Raw genomic sequence first — 20,692 nt, forward strand, 5'->3', positions numbered from 1 at the left:
ATTAATTGGCAGGAATTTTTGGAGGCGAAACGACGGACAACTTTCTGAGAGAGGCCTACCCTCCACATCCCTTTCACCCCCAGTACCCTTGGTCCCTCCCTCTTCGTTCCCCTCCCCACTCCCTAACACTTCCACTCCATCTCCACCCACTCCGCATTAGGTCTCGGTGGCTGGCTCCCGCAGCACCGCGCATGCTCTCTCTGGGAAACAGCGTCTAGGCGAAGGGAAGAATTCCAGTAAAGCGCATGCTCGAGGCCAGGTATTCAGACTCGTTTTGTGAAAGCCCGTGGGCGGCGCGTGCGCGGCAGGGGCGGATCGGGGGCGGAGCCAGTTAAAACGACGCCTGCGCATTCGATCTGCCCGCTGTCGGTCTGGAAGCCGAGGTGAAAGCGGACCTTTGGAGCTGGGTGAGGCTCTGGGTGAACAAGGGGTTGGGGGTCTCGGCGATGGGAAGGGGGTTAAGGACTCCAGGTATCAGTGGGAGGGCAGAAGGGAAGCAAAAGGAGCCTGATGGGTGGCAGATTGTCTAGGAGTGGACAGACTTCACGCGATCTGGGGTTTTCGGGGGGTCTGAAAGGGGATGTGGAGGCCTTGAGAGCTGCGAAGGAAGAAGGGATTCCTAGCAGGACGTTGGGGAGCACAGAGGGCGAGAGAGGAAAGGAATATGAGGAGCATGTGGAGGAGGGGAGTTTGGGTCTGGGAGAGGAGTTCGGAGCTTTGATGGGGAGAAGTGTAGGTTACCAGAAGCTCGAGTGGGGATGGAGGAGCCAATCGGGGGATGGGTGGAGGGTGGGGGGCAGATTCTTGCGAAGTAGGGGATTGGGGCTGTAAAGAGATGGAGAGCTCTCCTTCATCTGTCAGGGGCGGGAGAGTCGTTCATGGCAGAATGGAGCCGAACTGTCAGATGGGGCCAGACATCGGCTAAATCCTGTGCCTGGTCAGGGTCTGTTGTGGAAACACGACTGACAAGTGCGGGTTAATCCAAGGAGCTCTGGGTGAGTGTTGTGAGTGTTTGTCCAATAGCCTGAAGGGGAAAAGAGGCTTTGAATCAACAGGCTTGAGCAGTTAAATAACTGCACAGTCAGATAACCTATCAGGTCAGGTCATTTGCTATTTCCTCAAGACAGCTGTTTCTGGATATTCACACGACCCTGAAACTTAGGTGTTGTCACAAAAAAGCAAGGCATCTCTCTGAACTCTGGGGACCTCCCAAGTTGGGAGAGACTGATTCAAATATGAATGGTCAGATACTCAGCATGACCAACTGTCCCTGATGAATTAGTCATAGGGTAGGGCTTATTCTTGTGATGCCCTTAAAAGAGAAGACTAATTTCTTTAATTGCTGAGGTGGGGAAGCCCTTTGGATGGTCAGGTACTATATCAGGGAGTGGATCTCCCTTCATTAAATAAGACCATTATGCCCTTCATTGAGAACTGTTGTCAACCATCTTCTAGTATCTTCCAGAGCAGAGTTCCTTTTTTAAAAACTCAGGGGGAGGCACTTCTTGCTCTAGTTTCAGTAGAAATGGGGTAGACCTCCTTTTCCCACCCGGATTTATGTTAGAGCATCTTGGAAGAGATAAAAGCATAACCTGGGGCTGAGTGGGAGATTGAGGAAGTAGATAGATACCTTGATCTGGGGCAAGGAAATGAGACTTGAAACAAGATGAAACCTGAAGGATAAAAAAGAAAACAAAACAAAACTAAGTGGTTATAGGTAAACCTTCCAAGGTGGCAAAAAAAAAAAAAAAAAAAAAAAAAAAACAGCCATTTAGGTAAACCAACAGTGGTGAAAGTCACATCTCAGACTGACACTGTGGGTGCCCAATAGAAGAAATAGGAGTAAAAGGCCTCAGACATCAGGAATTGCTTCTTGATTTAATTTACATATTTTATTTTGGATTTATTCACTCCTCTTCCTCTTAGTGGGTAATCTGGTGCTAACCAGAGGAGATGAGAAAATTTTGAGAAGTCCACACTTCAATTAGCAGTATCTCTCCATGCTACAGTCTAGAAAACTTTCAGGCCTGAGCAGATAGGCTTCCACAAAGTTAAGACTCCCTCATCCTAGGAATCTTTGCTTCTATCCCTTATGTATTTACTATTAGCTGTTCCTGCATATGGGCACAGTGCCAGCAATTCTTGGTAACCTTTGAGGACTTTGAACAAATTGATCTGATCATTCTTAAGCAGAAGCTCTCAAAGAGAAAATTATGCCTTTAGACATTAAACCTTCCACATAACTCATATTGACCTTACCTTCACTGCTAAAACAGAAAACCAGCTTGGAGACAGAGAGAGCTCAGGATACTTTTGGCATTGATTTTCCTCTTCCTGTTCACATCATCCCAAATGGCCCTTTCTTATTTTTGGATTGACACTAGTAGCCTATAGATTATTGACAGGTTTTTCATTATTTTGGTGTGGTATGCCTATTAATCAGGAGATTAGTTCCAGGAATTAACTATTTTCGAAGTGTCTTATGTTCTCTGACCAGCACAAGTCAGAGAAAGAGCTGTAGTAATATCAGGCTTTTTTGCATCTTTATCCTTCACTTCCCTTAGAGATCTTTTTAAATCTGTCTTATCAGACCCTTATAGGACTTTTGTGTTAGATTTTCAATTTCAGATCTAGAGAACATTTTTTATATATTTAATTTGGTACTCAAATTCCTTACAATTATATCTTTCTACCGATTACATACTGATTTGTGCAGATTAACCTCATTGTGCTATACATGAAGAGACCTTAGAGAGCTACCTAATCTAATTCCTTGCCTGACAGATGAATCTTCTCTCTAAGATTTCTGACAATTAGTCATCCAGCCACTGCCCAAATTCCTAGGGTGATGGATAACTTACTACCTCATAAGATAGTCCATTTCATTCTTAACAGCTCTAATTGTTAGGAAATTCTTATAAATTTTCAGCTGATATGTTTTTCTGTTGGAGCTAGTTTTAATTTTCTATCAAGCAGAATAAATCTAATCCCTTTTTTTTGTGTGATAGTGCTTTCACTTAACTATATGTTGAAATATCTGAATTGACAGCTATTTTTAAGAAATGTGAAGGGTTATCATGCTTCCATTAAATTTCTTCTTTTAAGTCAAGCATCCTTAATTCCTTAAATAGATACTGAAATAATATAATGTTAACTCATCTGTTTCTAATCTGTCACACTTTTTAAAATATAGTGCCCAGAATTGAACACAATTAGTCACTCCAGCTTAGAGCATAGTGATACTGTCAGTCTCTTATTTATACACTATCTACTTTTGCAGACCAAGAATACATTTCCCCTTTTTTTTTTATTGTCAGCAGGCACACAGATTCATATTAGCCTTGAAATCATTAAGCTCATTGTTCTCTTTTCATGTGAATTGCTGCTTAACTATATTTCCAGTATTCTGTACTTGTACCGTGGATATTTTTAAAATGTGTAAGAATTTTACATTCATCCTTAAGAAATTTCTTCTGAAGTCTGCTTCATGGTTCTAGTCAGTTATATCTTTTTGGATTCCAATTCTGTTATCCAAATATTAGTTATGCTTTTTCAGCCCAGCATTCAATTTATTTCTTAAGCCATTGATAATCTCCAGAGACAGGCTAGACATATAGCTATTCACACAATTACTAGGAATTGTCTTTCAAGCTGACATTTTGGGATACAGTCATTCAACCAATCTCAAATGTATCTAATTGTAATATCATAGCCTATTCTTAAAATTTTCAGCCAAGAGAAATTTTGTCAAATCCCATACTGATATCTATGTATGTTATTATCTTTGACAATCTACTAATGATTCTGTCAAAAAGGGAAACCAGGTTATTTTGGCATGACCCAAGCTGTCTTGTAGTGTAGGTTTTGTTTGAAAATCATCCATTTGAGCACCAGCCCTGAAGTCAGGCGGACCTGAGTTCAAATCTGGCCTCAGACACTTAACACCTCCTAGCTGTGTGACCTTGGCCAAGTCATTTAACCCCAATTGTCTCAGCAAAACAACAACAACAACAATAAAGAAAAGCATCCATTTGATCTTCTTAGAAAATTTTGCTGAATGTGGATATTAAACTAAAACATCCAGAGTTGCAGAAGCTGAGATATTTGATTATCTTGATTTTATTTGCCCATCTCCAGCTATATGTTTAGAAACAACATACAGTAGTTTAGCCATTACCTTGGGATATAATTTGTCCAAGCTAGGTACTTAAATTTATTTAGAGTAGCTAGGTGATATTCTTTTATTATATCTTCACTTATCTGAAATTTCAACTCTCCTGATTTTTATTGTTTTGTCTTTTCCAACCTCGAGATCATTTTTCTTGATAGATAAAATGAGAAAAATTAAAGTTGCGTAATTCTGCTTTCTTTCTGCCATCTGCTAAGATTGCCCCATCACAAGTCTATTCTTTCCTTGTTACTCTTGTCCCCAATTCAGGTAAAACATTTGCCCTTTAGCATTTTTTACAGGCTTTGGATTATTTTGGAGTTTAGTCTTCCTGATAGTTTTTTTTACAGATTCTTGCTTTTGTGCTTGATCTTGGTTTTATGTACCCTCCTATAAAAGTTCTTTTTTAATCTTGTCAGAGATTCTGTATTCTACTGGATATTTTAATCCCCTATCCAAAGCTGAAGTTGTTTTAACCTTATCCTAAAGTGTACTCTCTGTCTCTCTGTGTCTCTCTGTCTCTGTCTCTGCTTCTCTCTCTGTCTCTGTCTCTTTTTCTATCTCTCTCCATCCTGGGTCTCCCTATCTTACCTACATTGGAAGTGCAGTACTTAACTCACAAGCCCAATCCTACTACTCATCATCATAGAAATTTTTACTTTGTTTGTGACCTGAACCACTTCACTCCTTAAGCAGCTTGGTAACTCCTGAAGCTCACCATATAAGTGCCAGATTGAGTAAGGATATCTGATCTGCTTTAGCCAACTGAAGATCAGACCCACCAAACTCAAGCCTCCACCAGCCTCCACTTTGCTGATAGTGATTATAAGCATCTACCACCATGACTGCCAACTCTCAGTTTCATAGAAGCTTGTCTTGTATCAAGCTTGGGAGAATCTTTCAGCTGCCATTTCCCTTTGTTGTTTTTCTTCCATATTCAGGATTTTAAAAGATACTTAAAAGAAATATATGTTTTCCCAAGATCCTGTTTTACCTTGGATAGTAGAAATTTCTTCTACCATGATGCACCAGGCCAGCTCTTCTGAGAGCTGTTGTATCCTATCTTTGTCTACTATCTTCCCCATCTCTCTTTTCCTGCTGTTGGGCTCTTGATCACTCTGTTGTATTTCCTAACTGTGGTTCCATTTGTTATACCCCATCAATGTTAACCAAACCATCACTGCGGTCCTTTGGAAAACAGGTAGAAAAGAGAAAGTAAATGTTGAGTGCAGTTTTAGGATTAGTTGGTCTTTGTTATCTTTTGTCTTGTAGAAACAGAGATATTTTTATGGAGATTGGATTATATCTATATCAGAATAAGTTACGTAATGAAGCCCAAGGATAGGAGACATAAAATCATCCCTTTCCTTCGAGGCAGCTCTTGCTAAGAGCCTGGCAGGACTGATTTATCTGATTATCCAAGAGAACCAAGCTCTGCCTATTACCTCACCCAGATTAAACCACGTTGAGCAAAGGTTAAAAGATGCTAAACTTGTGAGCTAAGGATAGATTAACCATCCCAGTGCCTGAATCTATAAGTCAGTTGTTTTATAAGGAAAAGAAAAGATCAGAAGCCTGTTTTCCCCTATAGGTTTGTATTGCTTCAGAGCTTGCAACATGACTCCCCACACTGCCATCATAGATTGAAAAAGGTGATAGCTGATGGTGTTGCTTCTTTCAGCAAATGATGTGTAGTCAACAGACAGAATACTCTCTCATTTTGGTTTATGTCATAGTTTCCTTTCTCCAGACATTTGAAAGATAAATTCTGCTTCTTAATTAAATTCTAAAAGTAGAATCATATGCCAAAGGTAGACTCAATATTTAAGAAGTGCTCAAATAAATTTTGTGGTCTTTGGTTTTTAAGAATGTTAGGGAAACAGAGAGAGGACTGTGGGAATTGAGTGTGGTTCACAACATAGCATTTTCACTCTTTTTGTTGTTGTTTGCTTGCATTTTATTTTGCTTTTCTTTTTTCCTTTTTTTTAAACTGGTTTGATTTGATTTTTCTTGTATAAAATGATAATTGTATAAATATAAATGTAGATATTAGATTTAACATATATTTCTACCATGTTTAACATATATTGGACTACTTGCTGTCTAGGGGAGCGTGTGAGAAGGAGGGAGGGGTAATTGGAACACAATATTGCAAGGGCTAATGTTGAAGAATTATCCATATGTATGTTTTGAAAAATAAAAAGCTTTAATAATTAAAAAGAATGTTGGGGAAAGAAGGAGTATGAAGCAAGATGGATGGGAGCCCAGAGTTGGATATGATATGAAAGTTAAAGAACTATGATAATTTTTACATAGAATTATTTGCTGGGATCATTCTGTGCCCCTGCATAGAAACCAGTATTTTAGTGCTTACTATGTGCCTTATTCCTTGTTACTTGTCTATAACATTTCCAGAGGACTCAGAAGATTTTTCTGGCTTTAAACCCCATGGGCTTGGGGCTCAGGCACTATTTACCTCTTGTATCCTGTGGACTCCCCTACAGATCTGGCTGTTAGCTGTCTCCTTATCTTGGTATGAACTTCCTACCTGTGGCAGGCCTGCATTTTCTGTGACTAACACCTCATTAGTGGTTATATCTATGTTGTATCTGGCATGTGGCCCTCATTATTTGCTCCCAGCAAAGGGTTAGGAATTGAATTCCATCATAATTAACTACTTGGTAGTTACTATGGAATTCTAATTATTATTAATATTTGAAAAATTTCATGCTACAGCATTGAAACATCATATATTAATCTCATACATGTGAACATCAGGCTTTTCTTCACTTATAGAACATAAATACTTTTAGTGGCCTATTATTTCCTTTTAAGAGCAGGATTCTTCATTCTGGCATCTGCCATAAGAAGTGCTCCAGAGAAGGAAGTTTTCCTCCTATACTAAAGTAGTTCTAAGGCTTGCTTGGTTTGCTTTATTTTTGACTGTTTTTAATCTTTTATCTTTGAAGATCTCTAACTAGCCACAGTCTCTTTCACTGGAAGCTTTTTTTTTTTTTTTTTTTGTTCTTTTTGTTCTTTAAGGTTGAAGAGAATCAGGCATAAAGCAACTTCTGTTTCTTTCCTTACTCTCACTTTTTCTTATCTGAAAGATAGATTCTCTATTGACATAACTTCTTTTATGTCCACATTTATTTCCTATGAATAATCAATCTCTCACAATTCAATCCTAAAATGGATGTTCTGTAGTAACATAATGAAGATGATTCCCCCCCCCCAACTTTTAAATTCTGAACTTACACCAACTAAAATGAGAATTTCCATATACATAGTAGAACAGAAAAAGAAACTGTAGATCTCTATGTATAGCTTTTCTTTTTAAGTTATATGATAAATTCAACATGTATCTTTCAAAGCTATCTTGTTTGCTTCCTTCTGACCTTCCTTTTTTTCCTCTTCTGTGAATTTCAAAAATATATTTCAAATCATGCTTCTTTCTTTTTTTTCCTTTTTTGGAATAATCTTATCCCTACTTCCACTTTCTCTTCTCACTCCCCATCCTTTCAAATTGAGGAAAGTGAAGAATCAAACCTTTTAACAAATAATAGTCAAATAAAAGAAATTCTCTCATTAGCTAGGTTCAAAAATATATATTTCATTTTCCACCTTAAGTCCATCACCTCCTTGTTGGGGTAGATGGCTTGCCTCATGATTTATTTATCTCAAATTATGAGGCATTACATTGATCAGAGTTAAATCTTTATAAAGTGGTTTGCTTTTAATAATGTTATTACGTAAATTGTTCTCCTGGTTTTTGTTCACTTCACTCTTTATCAGTTTCTTCCAGGTTTCTTGGAAGCCATCCCTTTTGTAATCTGACACAATAGCACGCCTTTATATTTTTATCCCATAATTTATTTGTCCAGCAATTCCTCATTGGTGGATGTCTTCCTCTATCTTTTTGGTTTCTAGTTTTATTGGTATAAAAAAGAGAACTATTTCAAATATTTTTATAGAAAAAGAGTCCTTTTCCTATTTCCATGCTCTCTTTGGGGTATAAACCTATCAGTGGTATGACTGGGTGAAGAGAATGCACAGTTTAATGATTTTTTTGGACATAGTAACAAATTGTTTTATAGACTATCTGGACTAATTCACAGCGTCATCAACAATGAATTGGTGTTTCTGTTTTTCTGAGTTCCCTTAGTAGATGTCACCTTTTTTCATAGTCTTATAACAATTAATCTTCTCTCCAAACCAATAATGGAGTATTTTTTCATATACTTGTTGATAGGATTTCTTTTTTTGAAAACTGCCTGAATGACATCTTCTTCTGTCTCCTCCCTTTTTAATGCCTACTAATTAATTTCCTGCCTTATATCTTTAAATAGATGCAAGTATTTTATTACTTTGGAAAATGCTTTTTGAAAAAAACACCATAGCACCATACTTTTCCTGCCTTTAAGGGTTAGGTTTCTCAAATGAGTTGCCTGTATGTGTTACATCTTTTCTTCCTTTCCTTTTTTTCCTTCATTTCTTTCTTTCACAAAATCCCATCTTAATTCTCTCCCCTCAATCTGGGCTCTTTCCCCATCAGTCTACTAAATCTCTTTTTTTTAAGGTTACCAGTGACCTCTTTCCTTACCATAATGCCTGTCTCCTAATAGATATATAATGAATGCTTGTTGATTCCTTTGTCTCCTAATAGATATATAATGAATGCTTGTTGATTCCTTAATCTCCTTATTTCTTCTTCCTTGACTTCTTTAACATTATTCTGGGCAACTAAGTGATACAATAGATAGAATGCTGCACTTGGGAGTCAGGAAAATCTGAGTAAAAATTCAGCCACAGATATGTACTGACTATGGGACCCTGGATAAGTCATTTCCCTTTTATTCACCTCAGTTTTCTTATCTGTAAAATAGGGGAAATAATTTACCTCTCAGAGTTGTTAAGCACTAAGAGATAGTTAAGTACTCAGCATAGTTCCTGGTACATAATAAGTACCATGTAAATGTTAATATTTATACTTCATCATCATTATACTTTACTTTTCAAGATTTCTTCTCGCTCCAGTTATTCTTTCTGTACCTCCTTTATTGGCACTTCTTCAGTCTTATTATATCTTCCTCTAATACCAGAACATCTTCCTAGCTGATTTCTTCCCTTGTAGCCAGTCTCTTTCCTTCTATACCACCCTACATATTGCTATGAAAATGATTTTATTAACATTTTGTTTTCTATGCTGTTATTCCCCTGTCTCAAAATCTATTCTGGACTTTGCTAAAGGATGCTTTCCAAATTTCCTTGGCCAGCATTTAAGACTTTTATCTACTGTATTATATCTTATACCCAGTAGCATGAGATAGTGTGATCTAAAGGAAAGAGCTTTGAATTTGTAGTCAGAAGATCTGGGTTCAAATCCCAACTCTTCTAATTACTACCAGTATGATCTTTGCCTAGTCATTGAACCAGTCAAGGCATGAATTTCCTCATCTGTAAAATAAGGAGTTGGACTAATTGACATTTAAGGTTTCTTCCAGTTCTACATCTATAATCCTTTTCTTTTGTTTTCTACCCTTTCCTCTTCCCCTTTTCTCCCACCCCCACCAATCCTCAATCCATCTCTTCTCTCATTCAACATTCACTACATTAAAATTTGATTAGATATTCTAAAAGACCTTCCCATACTAATCCTGCTCATTTTGATCACCCTTTCTACTTCATTAAATACCCACTGTGTATAAATATATGAAGGTAATAAGGGATTTATAAGATTTGGATAGGCCATGATTATTAAGGTAAGCTCAGGCACAAAGTTCTATGCGTGTCTATCCCTAGGTCCTCAGCAAGAAAAAAGACCTTAAATAAGAGCATATGGATTATTTTTAGACAAAAAGGAGCATCCAAAAGCTAGTAAGCAAGTTACACATGATTGATTACACAGTCTGAAGCATCACAGATATGATTGGCTGGAAATTAGAGATATCTAATAACTCCTTCTTCCATCTTGTCACTGAGAAATGTTCATTGTTTATGTCTACTTGCAAAGACAGTTTAGCCACAGTGGACTACATTACCCTGGATAACAGACCAGACTCTTTGGCATCCATTTGCATCCTACAAGGATAACAAATTTTCTTGAGGCAAAAATAGAACAGTGATTAACAGGAGAATTGAACTTTGAAACATAACAAAGAGACAATGAGGGAGTTACAATAAAGTTGAATTTCCAAACTTAACTGAGACAGGTGAAACATGAGATAAGCTATTTAAAAGTATCAGTAATGATACAAAATGGAATCAATAACACAATAGAATCAATTTTTACGTGTATTCATGGAGTTAGGGAAACTGATATATATTTACATGGTGAATTCACTAACCAATTTAGATTTTAAAACAGAAATGTTCATTATAAAGACAAAGAATTTGGAAAGACTTAAGACCAACCATGATTCCAATGGACCAATAATGAGCAGTGGTGATAGGCTTAGGATACAGAATGTGATGTACATTTTCTGGATATGATCAATGTGATAATTTCTTTTGCCCAACTATGAATGTAAGTTACAACACTTTTGTTTTTCTTTTCTTTTTAATGGGGTGAACGTAAAAAAGAGAGAAAATAGATTTTGTTTATTTTTTAAAATTAAATTAATTTTTAAAAAGAAATGTACAGAAGATGGAAGGAAGGAAACAGAAAATGGAAGACTAGGTAGCAGAGTAGCCTATCTAAATCTTACTTAATAGTGTAACATGGTCCAGTAAAATATATCAGTATTATTAAATCTCTTTTTTTTTCTTTTCTTTTTTTTTTTAATAACTTTTTATTGATAGAACTCATGCCAGGGTAATTTTTTACAGCATTATCCCTTGCATTCACTTCTGTTCCGATTTTTCTCCTCCCTCCCTCCACCCCCCCCTCCCCCAGATGGCAAGCAGTCCTTTACATGTTGAATAGGTTACAGTATATCCTAGATACAATATATGTGTGCAGAATCGAACAGTTTTCTTGTTGCACAGGGAGAATTGAATTCAGAAGGTATAAATAATCCGGGAAGAAAAACAAAAATGCAAGCAGTTTATATATTCATTTTCCAGTGTTCTTTCTTTGGGTATAGCTGCTTCTGCCCATCTTTGATCAATTGAAACTGAATTAGCTCTCTTTATTGAAGAGATCCACTTCCATTAGAATACATCCTCAAACAGTATCATTGTTGAGGTATATAATGATCTCCTGGTTCTGCTCATTTCACTTAGCATCAGTTCATGTAAGTCTCGCCAATCCTCTCTGTATTCATCCTGCTGGTCATTCCTTACAGAACAATAAGTATCATTAAATCTCAAAATGAATTTAAGCTGGTGAGAGAGACCAATGACAACAAAAGGGTCTTTTAAAGTTACATTGTGGGGGGGAAATGGAGGATCAAATAAGTGATATGACCTTTACTTGGGATAGACCTCAGATCTGAGCATTTTCTCTAGTTGTCCCTCAGACCTACAAAGTCCGCTGTCTTCCTTTCTACATCCTGACTTTCTTAGCCTCCTTCAAGTCCTAGCCAAACCCCACCTTTACGGCCTTTCCCAATCCCTTTTAACATAACAACATCTTTCCTCTGTTAATTATTATTTCCTATTTATCCTGTATATAGCTTGTTTGTACGCGGTTGTTTGCTTATTGTCTCTTTCATTGGATTGTAAATTCCTTAAGGACAGAGATTATCTTACTTTTCTTTGTATTTTCAGCATGTAGTACAGTGTCTGGCAAATAAATACTGCTAGCCATTTAATAAATGCTTTTTGAGTGACTGATTAGATAGATAATGATTATTAACAGCAGAAAGGAGGTAGATCTGCTCACTTCAATTTTGTTTTTGTTTTCTTTGCCAAGGAAAATGATTTTTATACTTCAGATACTACTCTTTTGTAATCATGTTCTGTCCAACAGGGAGTTGATACTCACAATGAGTAGATAATAAAAGAGCCTTTAGTTACCCTTGACAAGTTCCAATTACCTGATTCAGATGAACACATCCTCATATCCTGAAAAAAACTGACAGATGTGATTGCAGAGCCATTATCAATGTTATTTGAAAGATCATAGAAAATGGGAAAGCTACCAAAGATTGGAGAAAGGCAACTGTTATACTGGTTTTCACAAAAAAGGAAAGAGAACAGAATCTGCAAACTACAGGCTAGTGAGCTTGACTTTTGGTCCTGGGAATATTCTCAAAAAGATCACATGTGAATATCTTGAAAAGGGAACAAAGAATGATAGTGGTTTCATCAACGTCAAAAACAAGTCATGCTAGAACACCATCTTTTTTGACAGAATGACTAAATTAGTTGATAAGGGGGATGCTGTGGACATGTTTGCCTAGATTTTAACAAAGCTTTTGATAAAGTATCTCATAGTGTTCTTTTGGGGGAGATGGATCAAATGATAAAACAATCATATAGATTCAGAAGGACTTGGATATCAGTATTCCAAAAGTAGTTGTTAATAGTTCACTTTATGTGAAAGGATATTTTCAGTGAAGTTCCCTAGAGATTTTTACTTGCTCCAGTTCTTTTTTTTTTTTTTTTTAACATTTTTATCAATGACTTGGATAAAAGCATAGGTGATATATTCATAAAATTTGTAGATGACAAAAAGTTGAAAGAGACAGCTGAGTGACTGAATGACAAAGGAATAAAGGCAGATTCCAAACAGATCTTGACAGGCTAGAGAAATGGTATCAAAGTCAAATAGCAAAGGATCCCAGAAGGCCACATATTGGCTTAGAAAACCACAAGTTAACATTATTTTGTACTATATTTTTATTTATTTTGTTAAACATTTCCTAATTACATTGTAATCTGGGGTGGCTTAGTGGAATGAATTTGAAACCTCTGGGCTAGAGTACTGAGCTGATTCTTATAAGAGGAATTCAATAGATAAAATGTCTTGCCAGAAATTAATTCCATACATGCAAAATAGGAGAGAGATGCATAAACAGCAGTTCTGAAAAGGATTTGGAGATTTTATTGGATTGTAAACTCAGTTTGAGTAAGCAGTATGACGCAATAGCTCAAAAAAAAAAAAAAAAACCTCAAAAAACAAAACTAATGCAATCTTGGGTCGCATTAGGAAGAGCACAGATTCCAAAAAGAGAGAAGTGATAATCTCACTATCCTCAGCACTTGTCCTGTGCCATTTGGAGCACTGTGTGCAATTCTGAATTCCATAGTTTAAGACTGAGACTATCTAAAAGTGAGCAGCTAGGTTAGTGAAGGGCTTTGAGTTCATGACACAGGGATTGGACATATTTAGTCTGAAGAAAAGGAACTTGGAGATGTGACAATTGTGTTCAGGCATTGGAAGAGCTGTCATGTAGAGAAAGGGTTAGATTTGTTCATTGTATTTCAAAGAACAGAACCACAAGCAATGGAAGTTGATGAAAATTTTTTTTAAAAAAAAAATTGAGGCGTGATGTCAGAAAAAAAAACTTCCTGATTATTAAAATTGTCCAGGAATGGAATGTACTGTCTCAAGAGACAGTAGTTTTCCCCTTCTTAGAAATCTTTAGGCAGAAGCTAGACAATCACTAGTCAGATATGCTATAGCAGATATTCTTTTTAAAAAATTTTTAAAGGTTCCCTCCCCCCCCCGAGGCAATTGGGGTTTAGTGACTTGCCCAAGGTCACACAGCTAGGTAGTGTTAAGTGTCTGAGATCAAATTTGAACTCAGGTCCTCCTGACTTCAGGGCTGGTGCTCTATCCACTGCGCCACCTAGCTGCCCTAGCAGATATTCTTTCATGTATAAGTTGAATTGGCTGAAATCTCTTCCCATTCTCAAATTTAGTTATTTGGGGGATAAGTTACCAGCACAGATAATTATAATGGGGGTGCTTTATTAAAGGATCTATGGTGTGTGTCAGGAACTGTGGCAAGGGCTGCACAGTTATCTATAATGTTATGTGAAGTGAGTACACTAGATAATTACAAAACAGTGTCATGTGAGGGCTGAAGGGGAAGGTTTTTATCTAGCAGGGTGTGGTGTGATTGGGGCAGCTAGAAGAAACAGGATTTGAGTTAGACTTTAAAGGATGGTTTCAGCCAGCACAAGAGAGCAAGGGGATTCCAGGCATAAGGAACATTGGCAGGGTGTTATGAAGACACATTTCATTTTCCAAGAAGAGAAAATCCAAAGTGTATTGCTCATGAAGGTTAGAAAGAAAGAGAGCATCAGATTGTAGAGTGCCTTGGATGTCAGTCAAAGTGAGGCACTAGAGCGCTGCTGACTTTTAGTAGAAAAGTAATGTAACCAGGTCTTTGTACAAGAGAAATTCTTTTGGTGAAGTAGTGTGAATGATAGATTGGAGGAGAAAGTACTGTCCGGAAAAGCCTAATAGGAGGTAATGGCTCTCATTCAGTTGGGTGGTAATAAGGGACTATAATAAGGGTGGTAGCAGTAAAAAGAGAGAAGGAGTAAAATAAAGTGGTCAGGATGGTTGTGTGTTTAACAAACAGTGGTTTATTTGGCCTCACAAGGCCACTAAATCTTGGTGGGATGTAGCCATGACTGGAATGTGGATTTAAGGGAAAAGTGTATCTTATTTAAAATAAACTCGATAGGTTAAAAAATGAGGAAAATCATTGTATGCACAGTATGTGTTCTCATGTAAAGACATCAAAGAACCAGAAATGGAAAAGAATTGCTGACAAGAATTTGACGAAATTCAGTTCCATTTCATAAACATTTATTGCACATCTGGTAGATGTCAGAGAACTAAAACAAAAATAAAACTGGCCTGGCAACAAGGAGCTTACAATCAAATGAGGGAACACAACATTTACATAGATAAGTGAATACAAAACATATACAAATACATAATCTGAAGAAAGGAACCCTAGCAATTGAAGGACTCAAGAAAGTTCTCTTATTGGAGGAAGGGAGTAGACCTTGAGGTGAAACTTAAAGAAAACATTGAATGGAATGGGGATGAGATGTGGAATATTGCGTAATAAAAGCATTAATTAAGCCAGTTTAGTTGGAATGCAGTCATGTGAAAGGGAATAAGGTGAAATGAGCCAGAAAATATAGGTTGAAGACAGTATCGTGAAGGGCTTTAGGTGTCAAATGGAGATTTAATTTATATTTTATCCTAGAGGCAAAAGACACCATGGAGTTATTTGTTTAAAGGAGTGACATAATTTGTATTTTAGGTATTAATTTGGTAGCTATATGAAAGAATTAAGAAAGGGAAGAGACATAAGACAGAGAATAATTGGGAGTCTTTTGTAGTAGTCCAGTGGAGGGGTGGTAAATGTCTAAATTAGGATGATTGTGATATAAATAGAAAGTAATAAAAGTAGGATTGAGAAAATTTGATAGGTGATTAGATGTACAGCATGAGAGTGAAGAATCCTGGAGGATTCCTAGCTTGCAAATCTAGGTGACTGAAAAAATGATGGTATCCTTGATAGTAGAGAAGTTAAAAGAAAGAGTGAGTTTAACACATAAAATACAGTTTTACACATATCTGAGATGTCTCTGTGATACCTAATTTGAAATGTCCAACAGGCAGTTGATATAGGGAAACCAGTGTTTAGTGGGAGTTGAATATATAGATTTAGGGTCATTTGCAAGGAGATGATGGATGAATCCATAGTTGCTACTAAGATTATGGAGATAAAGTGGAGAATGAGAAGACAAGAGGAATCAAGAGAGATTCCTAGTATTTACCCCGCACATAGGAATGGTTGATGAATGATGATATAGTAAAGGAGATGGAGGACAGGAAGGAGGAGAACCAGATGAGGAAATACCATGGAAACCAGAGAGAGAGGGTAATCAGTGTCAGTATTGAGCAAAAGCCTTTGGATTTAACAAAGAGATCATTGCTGACCTTGGAGAAAGTAGAACAGGGCATGCCAAACTAGATTCCTTTCCCAGGCTTGTAAATTAGGAAAATGTAGATATGTTATCCCCTCTTCTGGATGGATTGAAAGGTTTAAGCTAGACAATAGATCAGATGAATTCAGAACTTACTGAATGGCTGAACCCCAAGGGTTATCAATGGTTCAGTGTCAGTTTGAAAGGAAATATTACATGGGATTCCCCAAGGATCTATGTGTGATCCTATGTTATTTAACATTTTTATCAATGACTTGGATAATAGAATAGATGAAATATGCATCAAATTTGCAGATGACAAAAAGGTAACACCATGAAACACTTTAGTAGGAAAAGACACTGGCCAAATCTATTAAGATAAAATTTATGATTGGGTTCAAAAAATTTATGAGTACAAAATGGAGGAGGAATGGCCAAACAGAAATACATCTGAAAAGCTGTTGGCTAAGTGGACTGCAAGTTTATTATGAGTCAGTCCAGTGATGTGGCAGCCATAAATGCTCATGTGATCTTGAGTATCAGTAAGAGACCTAATTTCTAAGAAAAAAGGAGATGTCAATTTAGTTCCAACATATACTTCTTTGGTCAGAATGTATTTGGAATATTATCTTCAATTCTAGACACCAGACAGACAAGTTGAAGGAGAATTGAATAGCCCAGAGTTCATGCTGTATGAAAAAATGACTGAAAGAATGAAGGTATTTTTCCTAAGAAGAGAAATCTTAGCAGGGATGCGATATTTCAAGTGTCTGAAGGATTGTCATATGAGTGAGAGATTAGGCTTGTTCAGTTTGGTCTCAGAAACCAGAAATGGGCATACTGTATAGACGTTGCAAAGAGGCAAATTTAGACTTAAAATTTTTGTGATGGAGCTAGCTAAAAGCCTCAGGAGACTGTAGGTCACCTCTCCTTGGATATCTTCAATCAAGCACTTGTTCTGCATATTGTAGAGGAGATTCCTAGATTCGAAAACCACTGAGGTCTCTTCTCATTTGGAAGTTCTGTGAATCAAAAGGAGCTAGTAGTAGCTAATTGTGTAAATTTGAGGGCTTCCTCAAGAAGATATGCAGCCATCAATGAACCATCATACACTTGTGACCACAGTGATTTGTAGTTGTTCTTTTGTTTTTTGTTTTGTCAAGTCAATGATGAGCCTGTTTCCCACCCGCCCTCCCTCCCCCATACCTCAAAGCATCTGCTACATTCTGTATCTTGATTGGGTACTTTGAATGATTAGAGCATATTTGTGGGAATAAGTTGAATTTACTTCCCAGAATACTATCTAATTGTGTACTATGTACCAGATATTTGTCTGTGCAAAGTGCTTGAAACAGACCTCTTCCCTCCCCCTCCCCAAGAAAAGAAAGTAAAATGGAGAACAACAGCACAGAAAAAAAAAAATCTGAAAAGCAGGTGGCAGGTGGAGGTGGAGGTGGAAAGAAGAGAAGGAGAAAAAAGCATAATGAGGTATCAAAAGAGTGAAGAAGAGATATGAGCACCAAGACTATTTTGACCTTGTGGGATAGTGAGATTCTCAATGATAGTGTTTCTGGGAACATGATGGAGAAGTCCCAAAGAATGTAAGTGAATCAAAAATGAAGAGAGAAAATACTTTTCCTGTCCAATTTTCCTAACTTCTCCATTATTTTCTATTTATCCTGTTTATAATTTGGTTTGTGTGTGTGTCTTTAAGTGTGTGTATATGTGTGTGTGTGTTGTGTGTATATTTATGTATGTATGTATATATTTATTTGTATTCTCTATCATTAGATAATAATTTTTTGAGGGCAGGGACTGTCTCTTTTTGTATCTCCAGTGTTTAGCATATAATGGTGCTTAATAACTTTTTATTAATTGATTGATTGATCCTGTGAGAGATGAAGGACCAAGATTAATGCTGCTTCTGTCTTATCTTCCTGTTTTTAAAAAAATTGTTATTATTGCTACTTCTAGTTCTAGTTCAGAGTCACCAAATCTTAAGATTGGAAAGGAACTTAGAGGTCATCCAATCCAGCATCCCTGTCAGAGGATTCAAACAGCCTCTATTTAGTTTTAATGTTGGAGAGTTTACTACTTCACTACTAAGTTAGTTTCTGTTCTTTCTTCCTCTGTGTCTTTATTTACTCTGTCTCCATCCTAGAATGCCCTTTATTTCTGACTTTTGAAATCCTACTATAATAATAATAGTTAATATTTATACAACACTTTAAAGTTTATAGTGTATTTTACTGATACCAAAACCTAGAAGATAAGGGTCAGAGAGAGGATTTGAATTCTTAATGCCAGTTCCAGTATTCTATCCATTGCACCATGAATCTACCTAGCTCAGTTACCTTGTCCTCCATTTATCCTTGGTACAACATTTTTGAAGGATATTGATAATGTGAAGAGAATCCAAAGAAGGATAATCTCAGATTTTGAGGGTTAGAAAGGAACAGTACAACTCATAAGCAAAATTAATCTCTGTTATTACTTACCTTGACAAGCAGTTGCCCAGATTCTGCTTGAAGAATTCCAAGGTAGGGCAATTTACAATTCAGTCAGCTAGCAAAGCATTGTGCTAAGCATTATAGATACAAAGAAAAGGAAATAACAGTCCCTGCTCTCGGGGAAGTTGAAAGACAACATGCAAACAACTATACACAAGAGTTTACACAAGATAAATTGAAGGCAGTCTCAGAGGTAAAGCACTAAAATTACTGAGGACAAGGAAGGGCTCCTTGCAGAAAGTAGGACTTTAGCTGAGACTTGAAGGAAGCCAGATAGAGATTAGGAAGAAAATTTTAGTTATGGGAAACAGCCACTAAATACAGGATGATGTTGTATGGCAGGTCTCTGCTGGAAATCTGGAATGAAAACCAGGTTTCTGAGGGCTCTGTGGGTCTATTGGAAACCTTGGTGTTAAGTGGGGAAAGAGCAGAATCTAGAGCAGGCATAGTGGTAGCACAATGAGTCTCTTTGGTCCTTAGAGCTATCAGATTTTTAGGAGTTTTCTTTCTAGTTACTATGATGAAGTTTTGAGTAAAGTGGAACCTGGCTGCCCCAACTTGTAGAGCCTTTTTGTGTTTTCAGTTTCTGTATCTGGGGGTGAGGGTGGGGCATGGACTGTGCCTAAACTCTCCCAGATTCACCTCCAAGTAACTATAAGATAATGTCTCAAAATAAATTTTGGAATGGTAGAACTAACAAAAGGTGAAGTGAGATAGTAGCAGGAAAGCTGTTTCATTTTAAAAGGAGAAAGCAACCCAGTGCAGACAGTGTTCAGGCAAGCCAGCAGCAGATCTCTAGCCTCAGCACAGGTCAGCAGCTAAGGCCCTTCAGTTCCACTGCAGCAGGTCAGTGACATAGCAGCCAGCTATTAGGTATCCAGCCCCCAAGCCAGTAGGCCAGTGATATGGCTTCCAGTACAATAAGCCTAGGATAGTGTTGCCTGTACCTCGGGAGCAGAGCTCAACTTTAAAACTCACAAAATGGAATAGGAAAATGGCTCCCCAACCCAAAAACCTGACTGTAGAAAATTACTATTGTGATAGGGAAGATTAAAACACATGTTCAGAAGAGGACAAGAATATCAAACCATCTATATGTAGAGCCTTAAAGAAAATTTTTTAATTGGTCCCAGGCCAAAGAAAAAAAACCTCCTAAAAGAGCTCAAAATGATTTTATAAATCAAATGAGAAATAGAAGAAAAAATAGGAAAAGAAATGGGATTATGCAAGAGAATTATGGAAAAAAAGTCAACAGCTTAGTATTGGAAACACAAAAAAATGGGGAAAGACATATAGAAATTCACTGAAGAAAATGATTATTTAAAAAGTAGAATTATATAGATAGAAAAGCTAAGTGAAGAAAATAATTCCTTAAAAATCAAAATTGGGCAAATGGAAGCTAGTGACTCCATTTAATCAAACAAAATGAAAGAAATAGAGGAAAATATAAATTATCTCATTGGAAAAACAACTGATCCAAAAAACAGATCCAAAAGAAAGAATTTAAGAATTTTGGATAACCTGAAAGCCATGATCAACAAAATCCTGGACATCATATTTCAAGAAATTACCAAGGAAAGTTGTCCTGAAAACCTAGAACCAGAGGATAAATTAGAAATTGAAAGACTTTACCAATCATCTTCTCAAAGAGATCCCCAGTTAAAAACTCCCAGGAATAGTATAACCAAATTCCAAAACTCTCATGTAAGCAACCAGAAAGAAACAAATCCACAGTCAAAATTACACAGGATTTAGCAGCCTCTCCATTAAAGTATAGGCAGGCTTGGAAAATGGCATTCTGGAATGCAAAGGAGCTACATTACAACCAAAAATCACCTAATCACCAAAACTTCAGGGGGAAAGTTAATATTCATTGAAATAAAGAACTTAACAAGCATTTCTGTTGAGAAAACTAGAGCTGAACAGATCATTTGATTTTCAAATACAAGACTGAAGAGAAGCATTAAAATGGTAAACAGGAAAAAGAAAACATAGGAAGATACTCCTAAGAACCTTATCACTATTAGGGCAATTAAAAGGAATATATACATAAATAGAGGGTGTGAGTATAAATTGACAGTTTCTGCAGCTAATGAGGGATTATAAAAATACTAATTGTCATGGGTGAAAGGAAAGGATGATGGAGGAACCTGGGAAAAACTTAACTTAT

General features: G+C 36.9%; 1 protein-coding gene across 4 annotated transcripts in view; it reads left to right on the plus strand.

Moving 5' to 3' along the window:
* The first annotated feature begins 327 nt into the window (after window positions 1-327).
* TBC1D24 (TBC1 domain family member 24) overlaps window positions 328-20,692 on the plus strand; it is a 40,367-nt gene continuing 20,002 nt past the window's right edge. For 2 of the 4 annotated variants that reach the window (XM_051988068.1, XM_051988104.1), the window contains exon 1: window positions 354-407. The gene's annotated coding sequence lies outside the window, so the exon portion shown is untranslated. The other 2 variants (XM_051988076.1, XM_051988095.1) reach the window with 2 other exon arrangements.

Source organism: Antechinus flavipes, chromosome 1 (assembly GCF_016432865.1).
Source record: "Antechinus flavipes isolate AdamAnt ecotype Samford, QLD, Australia chromosome 1, AdamAnt_v2, whole genome shotgun sequence".
NCBI classification, from domain to species: domain Eukaryota; kingdom Metazoa; phylum Chordata; class Mammalia; order Dasyuromorphia; family Dasyuridae; genus Antechinus; species Antechinus flavipes.